General features: G+C 36.3%; 1 non-coding gene across 1 annotated transcript; it reads left to right on the top strand.

Moving 5' to 3' along the window:
• Positions 1–1030: 1030 nt before the first annotated feature.
• On the top strand, positions 1031–1102 carry trnaq-cug (transfer RNA glutamine (anticodon CUG)). Its single transcript has one exon. It is a non-coding gene; the product is annotated as a tRNA-Gln (tRNA).
• The last annotated feature ends 8213 nt before the right edge of the window (positions 1103–9315 follow it).

Below are 9315 nucleotides of genomic sequence, written 5' to 3' on the forward strand. Positions count from 1 at the left end.
CTACATTAAAATGTTGGTTCGTATTACGCCCGCAGTGTGTGAGTTATCTCCACATGGGCCTGCTGTGTTGATGGAGCATTCATATCATTATGTAGATAAATATACTGTAGTATTGAGAATCATTTGTCCCATGAATATAAATTCTTTTTTAATTGTTGGCATAACATAATAAAAAAATCTGTTCTGCACCGTTTAACTCCAAACACACTTACATTAAATATGAAGCAAAACGGTTGTTAAATAAAGGCGAGAATGTAACTGAGAAATTAGTTTTGCAAAATGCAAAATCAACCCAAACAAAAATAAATAAAAACGCTGGGAGATTCTGATGAAATGAAGCTGCGGGACGCAACTATTTTAGAGGCCGTCATAAAACAAAATGAACGACACCACCGCGTCAACAGTCAACTACAATAAACGGAATATTTATTGTGCTGCAGAAATGAAATAGGACGGCAAGTTATGCTCAAATTATTGCCTCCGATTAAACGCTGGTCCCAACACAGTCTCTGCTTTTAGATGAAATGAATCCACAGTGGTGTAGTAATTAAGAATTATTAAAAAGGTAGGTTTACATACAAAATGATTGTTTAGAAAATGCCAAAAGATGCATTTAGCAGCAGTAGTGCACTGTGTCAGTTGGTTGAGATAATATATAACATGCATAATTTGTTCTTCTTTAAGGAGATGCTGCAGCCGTCGTTTCATGACATTAATGTTGAACCTACTGTGGAATAAATTCAGAAATCCATTTTTTTTAAATCAACAAATTGATCCTGACTGTGTCGTCTCAAAGTTACACCTCTGGACTGAGACTTTTACAGATGTGAGCTGAGTTTAAACACTCAGAAACATTTAAAAACACACCATGAAGCTGCACTGCTGTCTCTCTCTCTCTCTCTCTCTCTCTGTGTGTGTGTGTGTGTGTGTGTGTTTGTGTGTGTGTGTGTGTGTGTATGTGTGTGTAGTTACTCCTTCTGTCCGCTGGGTGGAGGTGTTGTATTTCATGACTTGGAGAAGCGCAGTAAATGGTTCTATGGTGTAATGGTTAGCACTCTGGACTCTGAATCCAGCGATCTGAGTTCAAATCTCAGTAGAACCTTGTTTATTTCAAATGTAATAATTTAAAACGGGACATGATTCATTCTTTGCAAGCAGCAGGTTATAGCTGAGTGTAAATTTGAGGCTTTTTCTCCACAGCATTCATCATAACCCTCTATGTTTATCTTATGGTTGTATAAGTTAAAGGAAAGGATCACAATGTTTCTGACTGTTGTCTTAAAACAACAGTCAGGTGACCATGTGAAAACTGAAAGAGGTTTTCCTCGCTGTAATCATTCCTCTTGTTCATACTGGCTGTTAAAACATCCCCTTCAAATGTGCTTTAAATGTAAGTGATGGAGACAAAATCCACAGTGTGTCCACACAGTCATTTAAAAGTTGATGTGAAGTTTATATGAGGCTTCAGCAGTCTGAGTTAGTCATATCAAGTGGATATCTGACACATTTACAGTCTTTTTAGCATTAAATTTCCTCTTTATGTTTCTCTGTTGAGCTGCAGTGGAAGTATAGTAACAAAAAAAGTCACTTTGGCACTAAAAGACTGTAACGTTGAAGGATATCTACTTGATTTGACTCATTTGAACGACTGAAGCTTCATATTAGCTTCAGATAAATTTTAAATATATTTTTACATTGTAAGTGCATTATGAAGAGAAGAAATGAATAATTATGGCAAGAAAAACCTCTTTCAGTGTTCATTTGGGCACTTGACTGTTGTTTTAAGACAGACTTGAAAAACTGTGAACCTGTCCTTTAAGATTTTACATTCCTGAGGAGACACACGCAGAAAATATCTGTTGTTAGATAAGAATGTTGTTCTCTGAACTGTGAAATGGGTTTCAGCTCACTTTCCACTCACTTTAAAAAAAAAACAATTTGAAGAATACATTATCTCAACCTGTAAAGTTCCATAATTTGTAGATGAGATTTTTAACCTCTACTGTGGCACCATAAAGGGATCAAGTCAGTCAGTAATATTTTATGGAGTATACTTCAGTCAGAGGTATACTGTCATGGTGCTTCCACTTTCCTCTTCAACATAAAACTTTCAACCAGTAGCTTTGCCAGGTCTCTGCCTGCAGTTAATCACATCCTGATTAACAGACAAAATCAACACATCTCTGTAAAACTGAGCAGAAAAACATTGTTACTCCTTCTTCTTCATGCAGTGTCTGATAAACATGAGCTTAATTATTTAGAGCTCCTTACTTTTAACTGAGAAAGCAGAAAATTACAAATATCTCATAAGAAGATTAGAAATATTACAACCAAGTATTGTAAAAAAAAAAAAAAGTAATATAATGCAGAAAATGCATATAGACTCTTGTTTTCTCTTTCACCACAGATAAGTATGGTTTCACATAAATGTAGATATTAAAATGTTGTCAACACATATTTCTGCTCAAATATAAAACAAACCATCAATTACAGACTTATAAACATAATCATAGAAGATACCTGGTAGAATTAAACTCTGAAACATTCAGTAATAGCAGTTTTTTTTTTGTTTGTTTGTTTTTTGGGTTTTTTTTACGTGCAATACTGTCGTTTTGGACAGTTGCATTTTAATGGTCAATAATATTTTTTCCCAGTAAGCTAAAATGGTCGTAATATACAAGTGTCTATTGCAAACTGTGGTTTCTGCTTTAACTACCTACACATAAGATGGCTGCCATTGTCATGAAAATGGAAATGAGTAGGAACTTGAACGTTGGTAACCATGGTAACAGTATTTTTTCTTATGGCAGCCAATTTCATTTGTAAACGGAAGATACAGAGAAAAAGACTATTTGGAAAGATGGAATAATAACTTATCTCGTGACAGAAAGATTGTTTACATCAGACTAAAGACTCAGTGTGTTCAATAAAATGAGTTTAATTTTCTGAACATGTTTTAATTATTACAAGCTGAGTTTATTTATGCTTCCCGTTGGTTGATATGAACTAAAAATCTTGTTATTTGCACATCTGTAACCCATCAACATCTGACATGACGCTTTACATTAACGCAAACTCTGTATTATTATTTGCATAATTGCATTTGCTCTTTATACTATAAACATTTGTACATTACTGGTTAATTTTTTGTACATTCATGCCCTTCATTTTAAACTGTGCAACAGCTCTTTCACTGTAGAATATATTTTACAAATTTTATGTAGTAAATTTCTATTTCGTATTGTTTATGATCATTTGACGTGTTTGCATTTTCTCTTACTTTGTATATTTTGGTCGTTACGCACAACAACAAAGCAAATTCCTTGTATGTACAAACCCACTCAGCAATAAACCTGATTCTGATTTAAACAGTCGTTTTTATCATTAATTGCATTGACTGTTGCAGACTGAAGAAAGCAAAGCTGTCTGCGCGTTTTTCCCCTGTGCTCCCACATAAAAGGAACAATATGACTGATTTGGGTGTGTGAACTCTCTGTTGTGCTTTAAACTTTGGCTTTGGTTGCGGGCACGTCAGTACACAGTTTTGTTTTGGGTTGAGCTCGATGTTCTTTCCTTATTAACTGCATGTCAAACGACTGAAATGATCTTTTAAGGAATCCTCTGTTCCTCACTTCTAAGCAGGTCTGCCATCAGCTGTTTCATATCCAGTTAAATGATAAAAGGAAATGCATAAAAGCTTTAAGTGCAACAGAGTAGCTGTCTTTATTACGGCAGCCATCTTCCCTTCACAGAAACAGAATAAGAAATATATTAACAAATGATGATAAATAACAATCGTAATAAGAAATGTAGATACTGTAAGTAAGAGAATAATTATTTTTTTTAATCTGTTGAGGAAAACATTAAATTTCTGGAGTCTTTAAAGCGTAAATATGATGAAAAGAACAGCTGGAGAGGTGAGAGTAGACTGAACCTAAATGTTCCACTGTGGTATAAAATATCAAATACAAAGCATTTGTGTATATTTGAATAATAACAGGACTATGAAATAAACACACATTAATATCACACCTCCATCAGATGCTCCAAATAAAAAGACATGTGATCTAATCAGCGCAGTGTTGACAAACCAGTGTTTGTATTTATTGCTACAAAGCAGAATGACCACTGGGGACAGACAAAGGGTATAAAAAAAAATAAAAAAATAAAAAATACAGTGTATTAACATTCACAATAACCGAATACAAGGGAATTAAATTTCATATCCTAAATGAACAAGAAGCTACGTTAACTGGGACATTTAGCTCATGTAAGATACTGAAACATTTAAGGTGAATCTGAAAACAAAAGCAAACAAAAGGAGAAGCGGGAGATATTCTGTAACAAAGTGTAATTGTTTTATACTTTTATTGAACCCTCATTTAGTCTCATTCATGTCCCAGAAACACCTTCCAGCAGGAGCACGAGACTCCATCAGCTGCGGGTTAAATGTGTAAATGAGGCAGCAGACGAAGCTTATTGATGATTCTTCAGAAAAATAAAAAATGTTTATACCTTTTAAATATATGTATCAGTATTTTAGTGAGAATAAAATCGCAGCCTCATATCAAGTGATAATAATATTAACATAAGAAGAGATGAGCTCAAACAGTCGTAATAACTGGAGCAAATGTTAAAAAATAACCACTTTAATTAAATACTTTCACCGGTAAAAGAGCACAAGTTTTGGTCATGTTTTATTTTTTTATTTATTTTTATTTTTTGGTTTCCATGAGTCACTTCTGTCATAATCTTAATTGTTGTATTTTTAGACATCGCCTTTATGCTGATATCAGTGTGACACGACAAACAGTTGAAGCTGAAAATCATTAATGTGGTGCAAAAAAATCAAAGAATTTACTTCTTGGTTTTATCCTTATTATTATTCTCTATAAAAATGTAATGGCCCTGTTTTCATCATATTACATACATTTGTATTTTCGTTTAAATAGCAGCTGCGATCTTGAGGTGAAATGTGTTTGTCTGGATTTATATTTCTATATATTTATTTAGTGCAGAAATGTTTCTCCACCATGTTTCCCTCCTCAGGTTTATGGGAGTCGAGTTAGATCTTATTGTTTTAGGGTTTAGTAGCTTATAGAAGCCATCTTGGTCAAAATGATTTTATTTTCTCTACTGTGAGAGAGTAACAGAGGTCTCTGTCTTCAGATCTATATCAGATACAAATGACAGGACATTTTTATACAAATAATCTAAAATAAAATAAATCTTTGTCTACAAAACAGGCACCAAACAACAACTAACCTACAGCAGAACTGCACAGTAATCTGTTTAGAGGCCTTTATTCAAAATGTGTTTCAGGCTGGATTTACCAAGGTTGATGCATGTACAGGCTATCATATGGGTGTATGGGTGTGTGTGTGTGTGTGTGTGTTTATTTATTAGGAAATGCAGCTTTCTCTTGGGCGCAGCTGCCACAAATTCCCTTTTCTGTCTGCAAGATTTACACGCGCACACACACACACACACACACACACACACACACACACACACACACACACGAGTTGAAGAAAGCGTTTTTTTTACGAGCCGACCCAGCCCGCCATTGGCCGCTTACGGTCATGTGTGCGCGTGCGGTGCATACCCTTACTGGCAGCATCATCTTCGCGCGCTCTCGGTTAGCCCAGAGCTGCTCCTCGACACCCGCGCGCCTCAATGGACGGTAAACTATTTCCATTCTCTGCATGTTTTTGTGTGTGTGTGTGTGTTTAATTTATTTCTTAAAAGCTTTAATGTGAAAGTAGAAACTCAACTTGTTTAAATACGTCAGACGTAAAATTACGTTTATTACGTAGAAGCTATGAAAAAAAAACAGGTGAAAATAAATGCGTATGTTTCTTTTTTTGCATGTTTTGTCTCCTGTTTTGACTGTTTAGCTCAACTCTACCAAAACTTTTGTGGACAAATACAACTCCCGCTTCTTTTACGTGATTTTCTCATTCGGTGTCTGTTCTGTTCTTCTCATGTCAGGATGCTGCAGAGGAAAATGGAGTCTGCTCTCATCAGGTACGCACACTGAGCTTTGACATTTGAACCTTCCATTTAACACTTATGATGATGTCAGAATGAATTGATATCCAATCATTGCTCTGCTAGTTGCCTGCGAGAGTGGCTTTGATACAGTAATAATCTTCTGGTGGGACTTTTTATGCTATTAAAGTCCATAAATCAACATGCTTTAATATTATGTCGCACAGCAGATTAGCTCATGGTCAGCACTGTTGTTGCAGCACATTACTAAATCTCTGCACTTGTAATCGTATTGATACATCAAACTCTATTTCGTCTGCACACTGAAACCAGCACATCAAACTTATAATTAGGCTTTAGTAGCATGAGAACATAATTTCTAGACTGCACACAGTGTTTGGATCCACATGAAACGGGCCTGCAAATGCTTGATTCAGTGTCTAATGAACCACAATAAGAGGACTCATGTCTAACTGCTCCCGCTGCTTCTCCAAGAGCTCGCATGACGTCATGAGGCTGCTGGAAGGGGTTCAAATGAAATAGAAGAGGCAACAGCATCATCCTCCATGATTTATTTAGCATGCATTTGGTTACAATTACTAAGCCTGATGCATAACACTTTAAAGTGTGTGTTTATGTGTGTGTGTGTGTGTTGTGAATTGCACTTATATGCATTCAAGGGGAACTAATATAACTAGAATATGACTAAATGTCTCAGGATGCATGATGCTGACATACAGGGACTGTTTCTCAAAGTGCAGCCTGAGCCCTTCTGCAGTCCTTGATGTGGTGATAAAGACTCATTTCACTGGTATTTTTTAAAAACACACATGCATGTGAATTTCTGTAGTTGCATAGACAGCCAGCTGTTTAATCCACTGATAAACCGTGTGTCTCACAAAGTGGCTTTATGTGACCTTCAGCTGTAAAACTAAAAGGACAACTGGTTGGTTCTTTCAGTGCAAACAAAAAAACACATTTTCTCTCTTTCAGCAGATTATCTGTCAAGACAGATGATGAGATAATGTTTTCCGTTTATGTTTTAGCTCTTTACTCTTTCTCAGGTGTCTGTTTTTACATGAAATCTGTCGGAGCCAAAGAGAAACTGAGTTCTCTTTCCCCCCTCAGTGAAACGTCTACTCGCACAGATGGACAGAACAAGACAGAAGGAATCCCTTCCTCCATGTTTTTGTTTTTGCTGACGTTCCTTTTTTTTATGAGGGCAGTTTGAGTGTCAGAGAGACAAAGAGACAGAGAGACAGTATTTTCTCCCCCTTTTTTTGAATGTTACATTTCCTTTTTTTCACGAGGGCAGGCAGGGTGTGAGAGATAGAGAGAAACAAAGACAGTATTTCACCGGTGCTGCTCGGTCGAGCTCAGCTGGCACTCAGTATTTACAACCTACTGCAATGCGGCAGGGAGTGTGTGTGTGTGTGTGTGTGTGTGTGTGTGTGCGTTTATGTGCTAATGTGTGTGAGAGAGAGAGAAACAAAGAGACAAAAGGATATATAGGGAAGACAGTGACGCAGAGAATGAGACAAACATTAAATTAAAGCTGTGAGACAGACAGGAGCTGAGACTGAGAGAGAGAGAGACAGTTAGAGATGTGTTTGTGTCCTCTCTCAGTATATTCAGTTTGTCTCTGTGTGTCTGTGCAGGACGGTGTAAAGACTTCAGATTCAGATGGACATTTACGAAGAAGAAAACAACCTGCAGGTTTGTCCTGAAAGCTTCTGCATTGAACAAACAGCACTTTTCTAGATTTATAACAACATCTTCAAATAAAGCACAGTAGAATTCAAGAATTGATAATGTGGGATGTGGGATTTTTTAGTAAAGAAAAAAAGATGAGTGCTCTCTCTGTGATGGCTCATCTTTAACATAGACTTTGACATCTGTATAAGCTGGTTCACATGTATTTAATTTATAACATGCTTCTTTTATTCTTTCTTTTTTTTTTTTTAGGAATGGCGCAGCTGGTGAAGATTATTTAAATTGAAGCAGATGACCATTTTCATCTACAGGTAACTAAAAAAATAAATATGTATTGCAGCAGAAAAACAAAACAAAAAGGCTATTTAATTATTCTAAAAGGGTTGATTTATCTCTTCTCACTTGATGTTTGTGCCATGAGGACCTGTTTCAGACAGCAATGGTGACTCTTTTTTTCCATTGAATTAAACATAAAAAAATATAAATGTGTGGGACAATAATTATGTTGCACCACATAAGGTCATTTTATCTGAATTTAAATTGGTGCTTTGGAAAAAACAGTTGATGGGATGTTTAGGTGTTTGCATCTGGTTTTAATGTTTTATTCCATGAGCCACCAGGGGGTGCTAACACTCAGAAAACGGATGATACACGGTGCAGTTGACACTGCAGGTGCTACTGAAGGATTAAAAAGGCACAAAGCTCCATCAGAGCTGCACAATCCTCTACATGTGTTATCTGGATAGTGAGGAATTTATTAAAAAGACTTTTTAACCTGCGTCTGATCATAATACTGACTGAAACAAATTCATTACAATATGGATGCACTTTTTGTTTTTAGTTCAGATTAATTGTTTAATTAATTGCTGACGTTGCTTTGGGAGGCTGCTACATCATCTTTGTGCATTTTAAAGTCATAAGTAGCGAGAAAAGCTGTAGGTTAGATCACTACTGCACTGTAGGCGAGAAACAGGCTGTTGTATATCTTATAAACACTAGATGGCGCTGCAGACTCGGGGATCATATTTCCTACAACAGCAGCTTTTCCTCAGCCCAGCGGTTCAGGTTAACAATATCTTCTCCTCACCGTCCACTTCATTCAGCTCGGAGGTCACGAGAAGTCTCTTCTCCCAGTTACCGTGAATGCACCTCGAACAGAGCGACTCTTCTGTCCAGGGACAATTTTGTTTGGGTTGGATGTGATTTTATGTTACAGAAGCTAGGAGGCGTTGTCAGGCAGGACGCCAGGTCAAGACGCTGTAAATCATGGATTCAAGTGGTTTGAGATTAAACAAAGCGGCGGCGACACGTCGTTGATAAAAGCAAAGATAAAGAAAATGTTTTATTTTGCATTGCAGCTCTTCAACATTAAACATCTTGGCTACGAAGCTATATTCGCTTTAGCTTGTGCGTTATTAATAATTTAATAGATTGAACATTTTGGTGGATTTTGCAACATGTCAGAAAATAACACGGCAACAACAGAAAAACTGCTCTCAATAGTTTTATCATCATCAGACTATTCTTATAATAACGAGATAAGTATTTGTTTATTTATTTATTTATTCATTGAGGGTTTTTTTACATATAAAACTTTTGGATTCATGTATT

Source organism: Thunnus thynnus, chromosome 14 (assembly GCF_963924715.1).
Source record: "Thunnus thynnus chromosome 14, fThuThy2.1, whole genome shotgun sequence".
Lineage (NCBI taxonomy): Eukaryota > Metazoa > Chordata > Actinopteri > Scombriformes > Scombridae > Thunnus > Thunnus thynnus.